Source organism: Tupaia chinensis, unplaced genomic scaffold, assembly GCF_000334495.1.
Source record: "Tupaia chinensis unplaced genomic scaffold, TupChi_1.0 Scaffold000196_1, whole genome shotgun sequence".
In the NCBI taxonomy this organism is placed as follows: Eukaryota; Metazoa; Chordata; class Mammalia; order Scandentia; family Tupaiidae; genus Tupaia; species Tupaia belangeri.
The window spans coordinates 1,618,241-1,634,831 of NW_006159671.1; the positions used below are offsets into that span (position 1 = coordinate 1,618,241).

General features: G+C 41.2%; 1 protein-coding gene across 1 annotated transcript in view; it reads left to right on the forward strand.

Moving 5' to 3' along the window:
- The window catches only part of NELL1 (neural EGFL like 1), a gene marked incomplete in the record, with an annotated part of 909,119 nt that overhangs the window by 682,604 nt on the left and 209,924 nt on the right, over window positions 1–16,591 (forward strand).

A 16,591-nucleotide genomic window follows, 5' to 3' on the forward strand; every position in this document is an offset into this window, starting at 1 on the left:
GAATAACCAGAAACAACCACAGAGGCACAAGAAACATAAGAAACCAAGAAAATATCTCTACCCTAAGGGAAAAGAACAATACCTCATCATCTACAGACAGTACAGTAGAATTCTTGGAAATGTCTGATAAAGACTTCAGCATACTCATAGTGAGAAAACTAAATGAGATACAAGAGCTGAGAGATAATTAACTCCAGAAGATGCAAGAGAAGAGTCAACAAGTTCCAGGAGGTGCTGAAGTTCTTTCATGGTCTGAAAGAGGAAATACACACCATAAAAAATAATCAAATGGAGTTATTAGAGATGAAGGCTGCCCTTCAGGATATCAAAACGTCCCTCAAAAGTATTAAAAGCAGATTAGTTCATGCAGAAAATCGAATCTTGGATGTTGAAAGCAAAACCTCTGATCTAGAACAAACAAAAAAAAAAAAAAAACCTGAGAAAATAACCCCAAAAATGAGAATACTACATGAGAAATAATAGACAGCATTAAGCACCCAAACAATGGGATAATTGATATCCCAAAAGGTGAAGGAACAAATTGCTTTATTAAACTGAATAGACACTGCAAACTTAACCATTCTTGGCTCAGAGTTAAGTCTGGAAATTCTGTTACCAGTTCTGTAGCTGCAGAAGTGTCTGGCTGTGGGACTTACCTGTGACTGGGTCTCAGCAGTGCTTGGCTTTTGTCTTTGGGAAAAATTCCAATCAGTCATTGCTAATTTGGGTGGTTTTCCTCTTCCACAAAAGAAGGTATCGAGAACAACTGAGATAATACTACACTTGGAAGGGACCCTCAACACCATTGACTCCATTCTCGCCAAGAAGTGAAATGAGATCCTGTGAGATTAATGACTTGCTCAAGATCACACAGAACATGTGTGTCAGAGTTCCCTTTGCAATCCCTGATCTCCTGATAAAATTAACAGTAATGGATATTTTCACAGAGCTTTACTGTTTTTATTTATTTATTTATTTATTTATTTATTTTTTGGAGAGGTTTTTGCTATAGGGCACGTGCGCTCGCCAGACAGACAGAGAGACATAGAGACAGAAAGCGAGAAATCACCCCCCAGGGGGGATGGTCACGCCGCAATCCCTTCTCCTCCATTCTCCTCTCGGGATCTTGGGCACGCACGCACACGCGCCCGGCGTGAGATTTAAGCCACCGGGTCCGAGACGCGAACCGCGGTCGACTACGTGGGAGTCCAGCGACATAGCCATTACGCTAACTGCTGGTTCCCAGCTTTACTGTTTTCGAAGTGTTTGTACTTTTATATCTTATTCAGATCCTTCTGAAACTGTGACTTTAACAGGGAAGGGGTCATTCTCTCAATTTCATGAGTGCTAAGTGACTTTTCACAGTCACCTAGCTGGTGTCTGATTGGAGCATGAACACATAGCTTCTGCCCCAGAACCTAGTTGGATCCAAGCCTCCATGTTCCTCTCCTCCATGTTCCTCTGCCTTGTCTACTAGACCATGCGTATCAGTGCTACATGACGTCCAGGGCAACATGGTTGTGCTGACTGCTCTAAAATAAATGACCTAACTAAAGATCAAAGGTGTCTTCTCCCAGATGAGATCTTCATGTTCAAAGTAGTTTTTTCAATATGGGTATTTATGTACTCTGAATTTATCACAGCACTTAAAATCTTCCATATGACATCTGTACCACCAGTCGTAGAAATTACTGGCATTTTTACCACACTTTTTTTTTTTTTTTTTTTTTTTTAGGTTTTGCCATAGGACACATGCACTTGCTGAAGAGAGAGCCAGAAAGAGGGAAAGTGAGCAATCACCTCTCAAGGGGGATGGCCACACTGCCATCTCCTCTCCTCTCTTCTCCTGGGATTTTGGTCACGCATGTATGGGTGCCTAGTGTGATTTTACAACCACTAGGTCTAGGGCTCAAGTTGTGGTTGATCCAGCCCCTTAGCCGCCACACCACACGCTGGCCCCTCTTTTTGTTGTTGTTTTAGATTAATTTATTTCTTTCATTAGAGTGACAGAAAGAGACAAGAGAGAAAGGTAAGTGTGATCAAGAGAGTCTCATGTGGTGACCCCCTCCCCCTTCACTCCCCAGTCTTCTCAGTCATCTGGGATCATGGCATGTACTCAGGGTGTGCAGGTAGACCTGAGATCTATACCTGTAATATTCTGTATCGATCAAATTTCATTTGAGCCTATGTCGCTCAAACCAGCCCATATCAGATTTTACCCACTTGCATTCAGTCTGCCTCCAGTCAGTTTCTAAAACTTCTCTCTCAGCTTTCATCAGTACTAAATCACCCCAAGTTCCCAATACTTTTTGTACCACGTTTTAAGAAATATTTCATCTCTAAGTAGTATAAACCCAGCTCAAACACAGCAGGGAACTTTTTTAATTCCTAAAACTAAAAATCCAGGGATAGATCAGCCATGGCTAGTTTTAAAATGTCCAAATTAGTAGGAAGCAAACATTTCTGTCTTCTCATTTCTTCAACCTGAATTTATCTTTGTTAAGTTTTTTTTCTCAGGCATATTCCCTTAATGGGAAGGAGAGATGGCCCCAGCAGCTTACGAATTACTTCAGCTAATTAATTTCATCGAAGCTAGAGTTCATCCCACCATCCCCAAAGCCCAATAACATAAAGAAAGATTTTTCCTTTAGTAATGTATGTCCATTGTTAGAGCTAGACATGCAGCCAGCTCGACCTAACCCACATGAACAGAAAACAAGGCTGAGAGGATTTATTTATATCTATTTATCTGTATCTATGTGAGGATATACATGTATATATTATATACAGTTGCATTAATTACCATATATGTATATGGTTCCGTTAACAGGAAATAATACTGAACAGGCAAAAGCACAAATAGCCAGTGAATGCACTGAAATGCCTATTCCAGTCTTCACTGCTTAAGTGCCTTGCTCTCTTACCCTATTGGAAGCTATTTAATATTCTAACTCTATTCACAAGTCGTTAGTTCTGTGGATGATCTTGGAGTGAGTTACTTAACCTCTCTATCTTTCAGTTTTCTTGCATACAACATGGTATATAATAATAATCAACGGCTGAGCTAGTCATGGGGATTAAATGCCCAGTTCATGTAAAATGCTTAGCACAGCCGTTGGTAAAAATGTTGTGCTCTATAAATGTTAACTCGGTTTCTGCTGCTGCCTACAGGATGGTGTCATGGCAGCAAGTGCTGTGAAGAAATGCAAAACAGGGTAAAGGCATAGGAGGTGGCAGTGGAGCTACTTAAGAAATTGTAGATCATAGAGACCATTTCTGAAGAGACACAAATGAGTGGACATTAGAATGAAGTGAGACTGTGAGTTACATGAACAATTCGAGTGATGGATAGACCAGCCCAAGGGAATAACTGTAAAGGTCCCAAAGTGCAAAAGAGGTTGGTTTATTTGAGAAACAAAATTGTAAGACATTTACCAGGCCACCAAGAAGGTGTGGAGGTTAAGATAGCTGGATCCCATAGGGCCAGTTGCACAGTTTAAGTCCCAGACCCAGTAGCTTGGAAAACAGACCAGGAGCATGTATGCACATGTCCAAAATTCTGAGAGGAGAATGAAGGAGGAGAGATTGCAGCATGGCCATCCCTCCCCTGGGGGGTGATTTCTCACTCCCTCTATGCTCCCCAGCCCCACCACCTCTGTCTCTGGTGAGTACCTGCTCCCTATAGCAAACTATAATAAATAAATAAATGACATTTTTAAAAAAGACATTTACTAGAGTTATCATCTTCTTGAAGATCTTCAGTTTGAACTTGTAGCAGAATTATAGGCACATATCATATTAAACATTGAGTCATTATTGTTAACAAGAAATTTCTATACTTTTAATTCCTCCTCTTGAAAGTTTGGAGGTGAGCTGAGCACAGCTTTTTCCAGGCAGGGTCCTGGGATCTTGGGTGGAATTTAACCACCATGTTTTATACCAGTAGGGACAGTATGTGAAACCCATGTACCAGATTGTGTCCAGAAGTGCTCATGTGTGACTTGAAGTGACTGAAAAAGAAGGTATCCAATCTTAAGAACTGGAAAGGGAGTGAGTGACAAGGCTTGTACTCTGCAAAGGCAGAGCTGAGAAGGATGTGGCTAAACATACAGAATCATAATGCCCTAATATGACTGATAGCTCCAAGGCAGGGAGAAGTATGGTTGTGCAAGTTGGGTAGAAATGTCTTCTGAAGTAATGTATCTTTTTTTCTGTTTAAGATAAGGTTGTTTTCCCTAGATGGAATCAGTGAAATAGCATTCTGTTTCCTTGGTATTGTAGGGACATGTTCGTAGAGAGCCCCTGAGTGTGGTATGGGGACATGCTCTGAGCAAACACCACCTATCCCTTTGGGCTTTGGCAGAACCTTGCAACTTGTTCTTTCCTTGACCCTCCTGCAGGCAGAGCAAAGGATGGAAATTGCTAGGGGGCATTCCAACAGACACATCTGATGGAATTCAGGAAGCATCTTGACCCCAATTAGCAAAATCCAATCCCTGCTCTTCCTCTGTAAGATTCTTTAGTCTTCTCTGGGCGTGGTGGTGCTGGCCTTATGGAGGGAGATTCTTTAGCCTTATGTTTCTTCCCCACACCTGCAACTAGACTTCTCTCCATTAGAAAAGAAGATAATGAGATAGTGGGATTTTCTCTTGATGGGATTATCGCCCAGGGATATATCTGGCCCAGTATGTCTAAGCCCTTAAGGATTTGTTACCTGCTTCTTATTGTCTATATCTGGCCCAGTATGTCTAAACCCTTAAGGATTTGTTACCTGCTTCTTATTGTCTGTAACACATCAACATATCTATGGAAAGTCATAAACTATACATATGTAGTGTCACCTTGTACTATAAATAAAGATGCCCAGTTTGTCTGGGTGACTCAGGTGGTGGCACAAGTTGCTTGGCTACCTAGGCTCAGGCTGCCTGTGTCCACTTCTACTCTGTCTCTCTGTCTCATTCTTTCTAATTCCCCAGTCCTCAAGATGAAAGGCTTCCTCTTTCTCTTCCTCTTCCTCACCAGCAGCCCCCTGATCATGATTCAGCTCAAGCCCCCGGGCGGACACCAGCACTGTATGAATACAACTTTGGATATAAGGCATTTTTTTTTTTTTTTAATGGTAGAACATGTTAGAGTAAAGAGTATTCTTTGCACTTGTCATCCTTTCATTTAGTCATTCAGTTAACTACCTACTTACCTTACATGCACCATGTCATCGTTTAGGCACAAGGAGAGTTATCAAAATTATAATTCCAGGGTTCTTACTCTTTCATAAACTGGAATAATAATACATTTCAGGTAAACCAATAATGTATTCTACCACTCAAGAACCCTGTAAATCTGAGAAGGTATTTAATCTTCTCTTTTCTCCCTGAAAAAGTTATATAATACTATCACCTACCTCATCACATTCTGAGGTGGGATTAAAAGAGGAAAACAGTGTTTAAGTGCTTACACATAATAAATGCTCCACACTCCGTTATGGGCTGTGATAACAGCAAAGAATTGACGTAACAGGGGGAAGAGTGATATTTTTTCTGGGCCTGGAAAAACCACTATGAAAGGACTAGGTCTTGAAGGGTAACTTGATATGTGCAGAAGAAATTGTAGGGTGCAACATCATGTGAAATACTATGAAGTGTCCTGGGGGAGAATTTTGTTTGTGGTACAGTTAGGGAAGACACGTTGAGAAATAATGAGAGAGAAACTATGATTATTGGAGAATGTCATGTTATAAATGGTTTCACATGCCAGGCCTAAGACGACTACTTTAGATCATGATAAAGAACCTTTGCAGGTCTTTAGGCAGAGGAATGAGGTACTTGGAAATTTATGTCTGAACATGTAATAGTGAGATGGAGAGGAGAGGACAAAGGACATTTGGCAACCCTGTGTCTGGATGGAATGACAGAGGATGATTCTGAATTAGAGCTACAACTCTTGGATGGATGGTAAGAGAACGTAACAGAAGGACATTCGTTTTGCTTTGAGAGCAGTTGGTATATGCGTGATGCCTCAGTCAACTCTAGGTGATGAAATTTACCACTCATGGGTGATGTTTTATGGAAATTGGCAACGTTAGTACGTGTGAGAATAGTTAACCTATCCATGGTCTGTATAGTTGCAAGCAAATGTAATTCACAAGCACCTGCCTGAATCTATTTGGCAAGTATTGGCAGGTATCAACCTTTGTTCTATTGGCATGAAAAACTGCTTAGAGAATGCACTGCATTCAAAAGAGTTTGCTACAAAACCCCAGGAAGTGGTTTGAAGTGCATGATGTTCTGTTTATTGCTTTCTTTTTTTCTTTTTCTTTCTTTTCTTTTTCTTTTTAATAATCTGGCATGTGTTGTTACACTCTGAAATGCCTTTCTTTTTAAAAAATGAAACAGATCATTGTGTATATTTGCTTAGTAGCATAGTAGCATAGTGCCCTTTGTATTTATCGGTGAACCGGAGAAAGAGACTTATTCTGATCATTGAGTTCTGGAATGTATATGTTAGATTGTCTTTGGTGATAGGGAAACCTTTCTGTGATTGCTGCTTCTTTAATGGTTCAGGGTTGGGTGCAGTCCCTTACTAGGTTGTGGTTTAGCCTCATGCTCTGCTGTAATGAGCATCTGATCGAGGCCCTAAATTGATCAATGTGTCCTTGGTATGGCTGTATGTGATTACAGTAATGCCTTATGAAGCCAATAGAATAAACATAAATGGATTTGGCTTTTCATTAAATGTTTCACCATCTACTAGATAGTAATCACTATCATTTGCTGTGCAGTTCTTAAAATAAGTACAACTGAGTCTTTTCATTTATTGTCCTACTCTAGCCATCTGACCAACAGTGGAACATCTCAGCTGTTGGGCCCAGGAGAATGCTTCTGTGAGCTCAGGGGTTTTCTGCATAAGAGAACTCCATTCACAGCTACGTCTTGCTCCATTTTCTCTCCACATTTATGTTCAGAAATGTTGTAAGTCCCCAGCTCCCTGCCTCTAATCTTTCACATATTTTCTGTTGCCAATCTCTACCATTCTTTCTTCCCTTTCTTTCTTTGTTGTTTTGCTAATCTGGGACACAAAGCACACTTTGGGACAATATTGTCATTTACTTTATCTAATTACCTATTTTCTCTTGTATGTCTTTGATACTGCTTCTCCACACCAATCATTTCTTGGGTGTAAATATTGAATGTATTGAATGTGATACTATACTATTCAGGATATTGGAGGTTTTTTTTTTTTTTTTTTTTTTTTTTTCCCGGGGGTTTTTGCTATAGGGAGAGTGCACTTGCCAGAAGGACAGAGACAGAGAGACAGAAAGCGAGAAATCACCCGCCCCAAGGGGGGATGGCCATGCCACAATCCTTCCTCCTCCATTCTCCTCTTGGGATCTTGGGCACGCACGCACATGCGCCCTGCATGAGTTTAAGCCACTGGTCTGGGACTCGAACCATGCTTGACTACGTGGGAGTACAGTGACATAGCCATTATGCTACCTGCTGGTCCTGGGATGTTGGAGGTTTCTGATCCTAGTTTTGAAAAACAGCAGGTGGTATGACAGACCATGATTCGAGTCCAGGACCTTGTGAGTTGAAAAACACACCACACACTTGTGTATGTGTGCCCAAAATCCCGAGAGGAGAATGGAGGAGAGGGGATTATAGTATGACCGTTCCCCTGAGAGGAGGGGTGATTTCTCACTTTATCTCTTTCTCTTGTGAGTACATGTGCTTTATGGCAAAAATCTTAAATTAAAAAAACAAAACAAGCAAACAAAAAACAAGCTTAGTACATTTGGGAACTGCTCCTAGTGGGGTAAGGCTGTTGAACTGGCTGCTGGTGACTGTGAGAGGAGGTCACTTTCACATTTATCTTGTGATTACCCTTTACCTCAGCTTGAAGAAGAGGTGTCAATGTCTTTGTTTCACAAGTGGGAAACTGAGGCTCAAGGGAGGGGAATAACTTACTGAAGGTCACCCAGCTAGGGTTGAAATCCAGGTTTGTCTGAGTCCATGGACTCTGGTCTTTTACTTCCTCCATGCTACTATAAATGAAAAATATATTTTGAGGGATTTGAGGCTAAACCTTTCAAAAATAACATTAGCACAAGAATGAGGGCAGCCCGTGTTGTAGATGAGATATGGCTAAACATCTAGAAAGACAGATAACCGGGCAGTGAAGGCTTGAGGCTCAGCGGGTGTGTGCAGCATGAAAGTAGCCATTAATCAGAGGCGCTTACTTGAGAGGACCCTGGGTTTTGACTTTGAAGGCAGCCAAAGAAAGGTCAGTATACATTTTGAATCCTATAGCAAGCAGAGGTCTTCAGGAGTCTTTGTATTCTGTCACATGATAATTAATAATTCTAATGCTGAATTCGTTGGTTCGGACCTTCAAGCATGGAAATGAAAAACTGTACATTTTCAACAGAATGTAAATGACTGCCTACAAATCCTTTGAGTGTCATTTACCTTTAGAACCCTACCTCGGGATATTTCTCCTCAGACGGCTTTCTCCAGGTATGCGTAAGTGTATAATTAATAATAATAATAATGATGCCAACAATAATTAACGTCTTTCGAGCCCCTGGGACTAATCACTAACCTGCAGTGACATTATTCCTCAAGACAGCCTTATAATGAAGATACGGCTTTTACTTCCCATTTTGTCATGAAGAACATAGGTGTGCAGAGGTGTCTAAAATAGGCCCAGGTCACACGGTTAGAACACAGCAGACATGAGATTTCCACCCAGGCTGCCTACATCCAGGAGCCTGTCATCTGAAAGTCTAGGTCTGTGTGTGTGTCAGGCTGTGATAGGGGAGGTGAGTATGGACGGGCAGTGTTTGCTATAGATGCTAATGGCTAACGTGATGTTTTGTCTTTCGTCCATTCTTTTTCTCCTATCTTCTTTCTCTCCCTTCCCACCCCCATTTCTATGCTTCTGTCCCTCACTTCCCACTCCTCGCCTTAACCAGCTTTCTTCCTTGTGTGAATTGCTATCACTTCTCAGGCACCTGATGCCTTGTGCTGAATCCCGGTATGACCAGAAATACGGAGTCTGGAATTCTTAGTCTTTGCCTCCTAAGTAACTTGCTCTCACACAAGTCATCTCCCTTCTTTCCTCTCAGTTTCCCCAACTACAGAACAAAGATACTATTACAGATGACCTTTCGTGATGCCCGGGAAGTACATTTTAAACAAAGGCACAAAGTGCTTTACAAATCCGGGGAACTGTTTAGATTTCAAGATGGAGGTGAGAAATGGACAAAGTTCTCTGGAGAACTCTGGCCCACACAAATCACCCAGCTACTATCATCGCAGCTTGGATTCATATTTCATTCAAGATTTAACTTGTAATTCCATGGGGTTATATAAAATTGCAGAATGCTTTTACCCCAGAGTGTTTGCTGGAATTTCTTTCTCTAAAAGTCTACAGACTGCGACTTCCAGGGCTAATGTAAGTGTTGTCTCCACCGTAGGAGTGCAGTAGAAAACCTTCTGACCTTCTCACCCAGGGTTTTCTTTTCCACTGCTTTTCACAGACAGCACTTTCAGGCTCTCATTTCCAATGGTTCTTGTAAATGCTGAGCACCAGAGGTTGAATTGCTTTCTGAGTTTTTGTTGCAAAGATATAATTTGATGTTGCCTTAGTTTTGTAAGGAGTCCTGACTTAATTTCTTGGATTTTGGTTTTTAAAATGTGAACACCATTTCTTCCCCATATTTCTCTTCTTAGATTTTCATCTTCATCCCTAATTTTTTATTTATTTTTTTGCAAAGCCTGACATTAATTTATGCACTAGTTTGTTGGAGGATGGGGTGGGAACAGGTCACAAAATATTTTGATATTTGATTACAAAATGCTGCATTATATTCATCAAACTAAAGAAAAATAAGCTGATGAATTTAAGAAAAAGGAACCTATATTGAGTACTTAGTTACTGTGCATGAGCACTATGCCAGGAGCTCTGCATATCTCACTTAATCCCACTGTTGCCAGTTTGCCATGGGTTCTCTTACCTGATAATACACATAAGGACTTTGCTGCTTATGGGGATTAAGCAGCTATCAAGATTATCAACTAAGAAGGGCTAACACCAGGGCCAGAAGCTCTAGCTCTGTTTCCTGAACCATACTATCTCTAAACCAAAGGCTGAATGGAAGAATTCCTCCGGTACCTGAGTTGTTTGGATAACTTGTCCATGACTGAGTATAAGATTGAGGTTGGCTATTTCTCTTTCCCCAATTGTTAGTGATTTCCCACAGAATTGTTCTGTTCTTTATATGATTCTTCCCTTTCTATATTACAGAGATTTTAAACCTATGGAAACTTTTTAAAATCCAGCACCAGTTCTTCTGTGGAACCATTCTTAATCTTTCAGGGAGAACAACCTTTTTCTTCCTCTGTCTCCTCTCGACCTGACCTGTGTAAGCAGTATTGCTAGGATCTTTAGGATACCATGTGATTTGTACAATTCATCCCTCAGGGCATTTGCGTGTGTTGTAACCTTTGCCTGGAACACTCTTTTGCTCCACAATTGCATACTTCACTCTTTTCCCTCTTTCGGTCTTTATTCAAATGCTCCTTTCTCAGCAGTTGTCTTTTTATCTTTTTACATATCACCCTATGTAATTGCAGCCTTCCTTACCAACACACTTCTTTTTCTTTTCTTTTTCTTTTTTTGGAGAGGTTTTTGCTATAGGGCACATGTGCCCTATAGCAAAAACAGAAAGAGACAGAGAGACAGAAAAGCGAGAAATCATTCCCCCTTCCCCCAGGAGGATGGCCATGCCGCAATCCCTTCTCCTCCGTTCTCCTCTCAGGATCTTGGACACACATGCACATGCACCTGACCTGAGTTTAAGCCATCACCTCGGGATATTTCTCCTCAGACGGCTTTCTCCAGGTATGCGTAAGTGTATAATTAATAATAATAATAATGATGCCAACAATAATTAACGTCTTTCGAGCCCCTGGGACTAATCACTAACCTGCAGTGACATTATTCCTCAAGACAGCCTTATAATGAAGATACGGCTTTTACTTCCCATTTTGTCATGAAGAACATAGGTGTGCAGAGGTGTCTAAAATAGGCCCAGGTCACACGGTTAGAACACAGCAGACATGAGATTTCCACCCAGGCTGCCTACATCCAGGAGCCTGTCATCTGAAAGTCTAGGTCTGTGTGTGTGTCAGGCTGTGATAGGGGAGGTGAGTATGGACGGGCAGTGTTTGCTATAGATGCTAATGGCTAACGTGATGTTTTGTCTTTCGTCCATTCTTTTTCTCCTATCTTCTTTCTCTCCCTTCCCACCCCCATTTCTATGCTTCTGTCCCTCACTTCCCACTCCTCGCCTTAACCAGCTTTCTTCCTTGTGTGAATTGCTATCACTTCTCAGGCACCTGATGCCTTGTGCTGAATCCCGGTATGACCAGAAATACGGAGTCTGGAATTCTTAGTCTTTGCCTCCTAAGTAACTTGCTCTCACACAAGTCATCTCCCTTCTTTCCTCTCAGTTTCCCCAACTACAGAACAAAGATACTATTACAGATGACCTTTCGTGATGCCCGGGAAGTACATTTTAAACAAAGGCACAAAGTGCTTTACAAATCCGGGGAACTGTTTAGATTTCAAGATGGAGGTGAGAAATGGACAAAGTTCTCTGGAGAACTCTGGCCCACACAAATCACCCAGCTACTATCATCGCAGCTTGGATTCATATTTCATTCAAGATTTAACTTGTAATTCCATGGGGTTATATAAAATTGCAGAATGCTTTTACCCCAGAGTGTTTGCTGGAATTTCTTTCTCTAAAAGTCTACAGACTGCGACTTCCAGGGCTAATGTAAGTGTTGTCTCCACCGTAGGAGTGCAGTAGAAAACCTTCTGACCTTCTCACCCAGGGTTTTCTTTTCCACTGCTTTTCACAGACAGCACTTTCAGGCTCTCATTTCCAATGGTTCTTGTAAATGCTGAGCACCAGAGGTTGAATTGCTTTCTGAGTTAGGAGAAGGGATTGCGGCATGGCCATCCCCCTGGGGGGTGATTTCTCGCAAGGAGTCCTGACTTAATTTCTTGGATTTTGGTTTTTAAAATGTGAACACCATTTCTTCCCCATATTTCTCTTCTTAGATTTTCATCTTCATCCCTAATTTTTTATTTATTTTTTTGCAAAGCCTGACATTAATTTATGCACTAGTTTGTTGGAGGATGGGGTGGGAACAGGTCACAAAATATTTTGATATTTGATTACAAAATGCTGCATTATATTCATCAAACTAAAGAAAAATAAGCTGATGAATTTAAGAAAAAGGAACCTATATTGAGTACTTAGTTACTGTGCATGAGCACTATGCCAGGAGCTCTGCATATCTCACTTAATCCCACTGTTGCCAGTTTGCCATGGGTTCTCTTACCTGATAATACACATAAGGACTTTGCTGCTTATGGGGATTAAGCAGCTATCAAGATTATCAACTAAGAAGGGCTAACACCAGGGCCAGAAGCTCTAGCTCTGTTTCCTGAACCATACTATCTCTAAACCAAAGGCTGAATGGAAGAATTCCTCCGGTACCTGAGTTGTTTGGATAACTTGTCCATGACTGAGTATAAGATTGAGGTTGGCTATTTCTCTTTCCCCAATTGTTAGTGATTTCCCACAGAATTGTTCTGTTCTTTATATGATTCTTCCCTTTCTATATTACAGAGATTTTAAACCTATGGAAACTTTTTAAAATCCAGCACCAGTTCTTCTGTGGAACCATTCTTAATCTTTCAGGGAGAACAACCTTTTTCTTCCTCTGTCTCCTCTCGACCTGACCTGTGTAAGCAGTATTGCTAGGATCTAGAGGATACCATGTGATTTGTACAATTCATCCCTCAGGGCATTTGCGTGTGTTGTAACCTTTGCCTGGAACACTCTTTTGCTCCACAATTGCATACTTCACTCTTTTCCCTCTTTCGGTCTTTATTCAAATGCTCCTTTCTCAGCAGTTGTCTTTTTATCTTTTTACATATCACCCTATGTAATTGCAGCCTTCCTTACCAACACACTTCTTTTTCTTTTCTTTTTCTTTTTTTGGAGAGGTTTTTGCTATAGGGCACATGTGCCCTATAGCAAAAACAGAAAGAGACAGAGAGACAGAAAAGCGAGAAATCATTCCCCCTTCCCCCAGGAGGATGGCCATGCCGCAATCCCTTCTCCTCCGTTCTCCTCTCAGGATCTTGGACACACATGCACATGCACCTGACCTGAGTTTAAGCCATCGGGTCTGGGTCTCAAACCACGGTTGACTACATGGGAGTCCAGCGACATAGCCATTATGCCAACTGCTGGTTCTACCAACACACTTCCTAAACTCCTGAATTACTTTACTTTTCTCCATGTCATTTGTCATCATTTAACATAATGCTGTGCTTTATTCTGTATCTTTTCCCATTAGAATTTAAATCCTTAGATTGAAATACTTATATCTGTTCTGTTGACTGCTGGAGCCCTTATTCCCAGAATAATCCTGGTTCATAGGGGGTGATCAATAAGTATTTTTCAAAAGACTAAATGAAAGATCTCCTGCCTTTTCTCAACTTTGGCATTGTTGGCATTTTGGGCTAGTTGATTTTTTGTCGTGGGCTGCCCTGTGCATTGTGGAATGTTTAGTTGCATCCCTGGTTTCTACCCACCATTAGACCCAGCAGTAGCAGTTTAAATACTCAGTTGTGATAACTAAAAATATATCCAGGCATTGCCAACTGTCTCTTTGGGTGGGGTTGCCCTAAGTGAGAAAACTGTATTGGACTCAGAGATCCTGAGATCCAGGATCATGTATTATTAGAATACACAATGTCTTGCATAGAAAGATTCTTGACTATAAATATATATGTTTGTGATATATATAAATATGTATGTATGTATTATGTTTTTACCATAGGGTGCCTGCACTCACTGGAGAGAGAAAGAGAGAGATAGTGAGGAGGAAAGTGAGAAATCCCCATCACCCCCCTATCCCCCTCTGGAGGCATGGCCATACCTCAATCCCTTCTCCTCCATTCTCCTCTTAAGATTTTGGGCACACATGCACACACACCTTGTGTGAATTTCAAGCTCTGGGTCTGGGACTTGAACTGTGGTTGGCCATGTGGGGGTCCAGACCTTAATCATCACATTACCTGCTTGCCCCTGATGACAGATTTATTTTTAAGAATTATTTTATTTTAACTTTATTTATTTATTTTAAAAATTCGACCAGAGAGGGACAGAGTGAGAGACAGGGGGAAATTGAGAAAGCAAGTAGCCAGGTATGGGATTTGAATTGCTGTCAGCCATGTGGGATCCAGTACCCTTAACCACCATGCCACCTGCTGGCCCTGCTTGACAGATCTTTAAAGCTGGACCCATCTGGCTTCATCAGTTGTTTATCTCAGATTCCATGGTATAGTTAGTTTATGCACAGGACTGTCTTTTCAAAAGTTTTCTCTCATAGCATGAATTTACCCTATCAGCCGATATGGTTATAGTATTATCTGGGTTCATGATGATATAGAGGAATGCAGAGCTGTAAAAATATCATCCTAAAAAATCACCGTCTTTAAAAAGAGAAAAAAGCAAAATAATACATTAACTCTCCCATCTAGCTCATTCTCCACAGCACGCATTTTCTATGAAGGCCTGTGTACTTAATGTTTTTTATTCTGGAGGCCCTATGGTCTCTTGTAATTAAAGCCATAGAAAACAGCACTTGGAGACATTTGCTTATCGTCTCAGTCTCTCTAGAGCTGAGATGAACAACCTAATTTGAAGATTTCAGGGTGAGTCTAAATGTGCCTCTGTCCCATCCTGTCACAGAAGCCTACGGACTAGAAGGAGGTGGGTGATTACAAGGGATTTTCAAACTGCAGGTTTAGTGGATTATGAAAGCAAGTCATTGTATCCTGCCCGCGTTTCATGAGTGATGTAGAATCAGAGAGAGTAGACTAGGATGGGATAGGTAATGTAGGAAATTTTTGTATTTTCTATTTTAGGATGCATTATATGGGTTGAGAATAATTTTACATTTCTAGTTTATATGTATAGAGGAGAACCTCTGGTTATAAGCTTCTTTCTTTCATTTTATCATAGTAGAAAAAATTAGCAAAGCACAATCTTAAACCAACTAAGTCGAACGATGGACAGAATGAAAGCAATGTCCACATGCAGGTATCCAGATGGTGGAGCGTTGTGCCCCCGAGTAGCTGACAAAGGGAGAAGTAGCTGGGAGCTGGGGAGGGGAAGGAGATGCTTCCCAGTCTACAGTCTCCTGCTTCCCTGCCTGGCTTCACTGCAGTCTCTTAATATTCATCCTCTCACCTTGATGCAGGTTATAAACACCTGTTCATTGTTTTCTTTTATGCAGTACTTTCCCTAAGGACAATACCTTGACCTGATATGTCCCCTGTCCTGTGCCTCTCTCCCTGGCAAAAGTCCCGTTTATTCTTCTCGACCCAACTCAAACACGGGCTCCATGGTGCAGCGCTGCCCCAGTCAGCCAGGCACCATTAATCACCTCCTCCGTGTCCTCTCAGCACGTTATTCCTCCTGCTGCAATAGAATTTATCACATTTGATTACACTTGGTTTTATCATTTTTTAAATTATTTTTCTTAGTGTTGCCAGAGGACACCTGTGCTCACTGGAGACAGAGAAAGTGAAAGAGCACTCCACCTACCTCATGGGGAATGGTCACACTTCAATCCCTTCTCCTCCACTTCTCCTTTCGTGATTTTTCAGTACATACATGTATATGCCCAGTATGTTTCTCAAGCCTCTGCGTCCCTACCACGCTGTTGGCCATGTGGGATCCAATGGTTCCAACCACTGTCATGGGCTGGCCCATGCTTGGTTTTCTATGTGCCAGTCTCTGCTACCTGACTGTGAGTGTCCTGGATCTGGGGTCAGTTGTCACGACAAGGTGAAGACTTGCCAGCACCTGCACATTGTCTGCACATGGTCAGTGGCAGAACCCTAAATGGAGACAGCTGAGTGATGTGGTTAAGACTTAGGACTTGAAAGCCAGGGTGCTTCTTAATAGCCCTGGGACCTCTGATAGCTAGCTTAACTTCCCCACACCATATCTGTCATAATTATATCTAATAATGAGTATGATATGACAGCATTACTCTAAGGGCAGTTGGAATTACTACTGGAAGGTTCTTTTCACAGTGCCTGGTTGCTGTTAATATTATTGTTATATTAGTAGTAGTAGTAGTAGTAGTGTAGAGAAGAATAGGAAAGTTTAATGGAGCTGCTGATATAATCATATAGTGATAGTGTCGAAGACTCTTTCTGAGGCAAATAATTAAATATTAAGTCATGTAATATATTGTGTGCTTGAGACAAAAGGATCATATGAAAAACAAGAATTCTATACATCTGGACTTTTGTATTATATGCTAGCCAACTGATTTATTTCTACTCTTATCTTTTTTTGAAAGTTTACCTATTTATTTCTTCCTTGAGAGATACAGAGAAAAAAAACGCCCAGTAGGATCCTGATATTGTAGCCCACCCCCATCTCAGCTGGTTTAGGTCTCAAACCGCATCCCCATAGTGTGCTCATGGA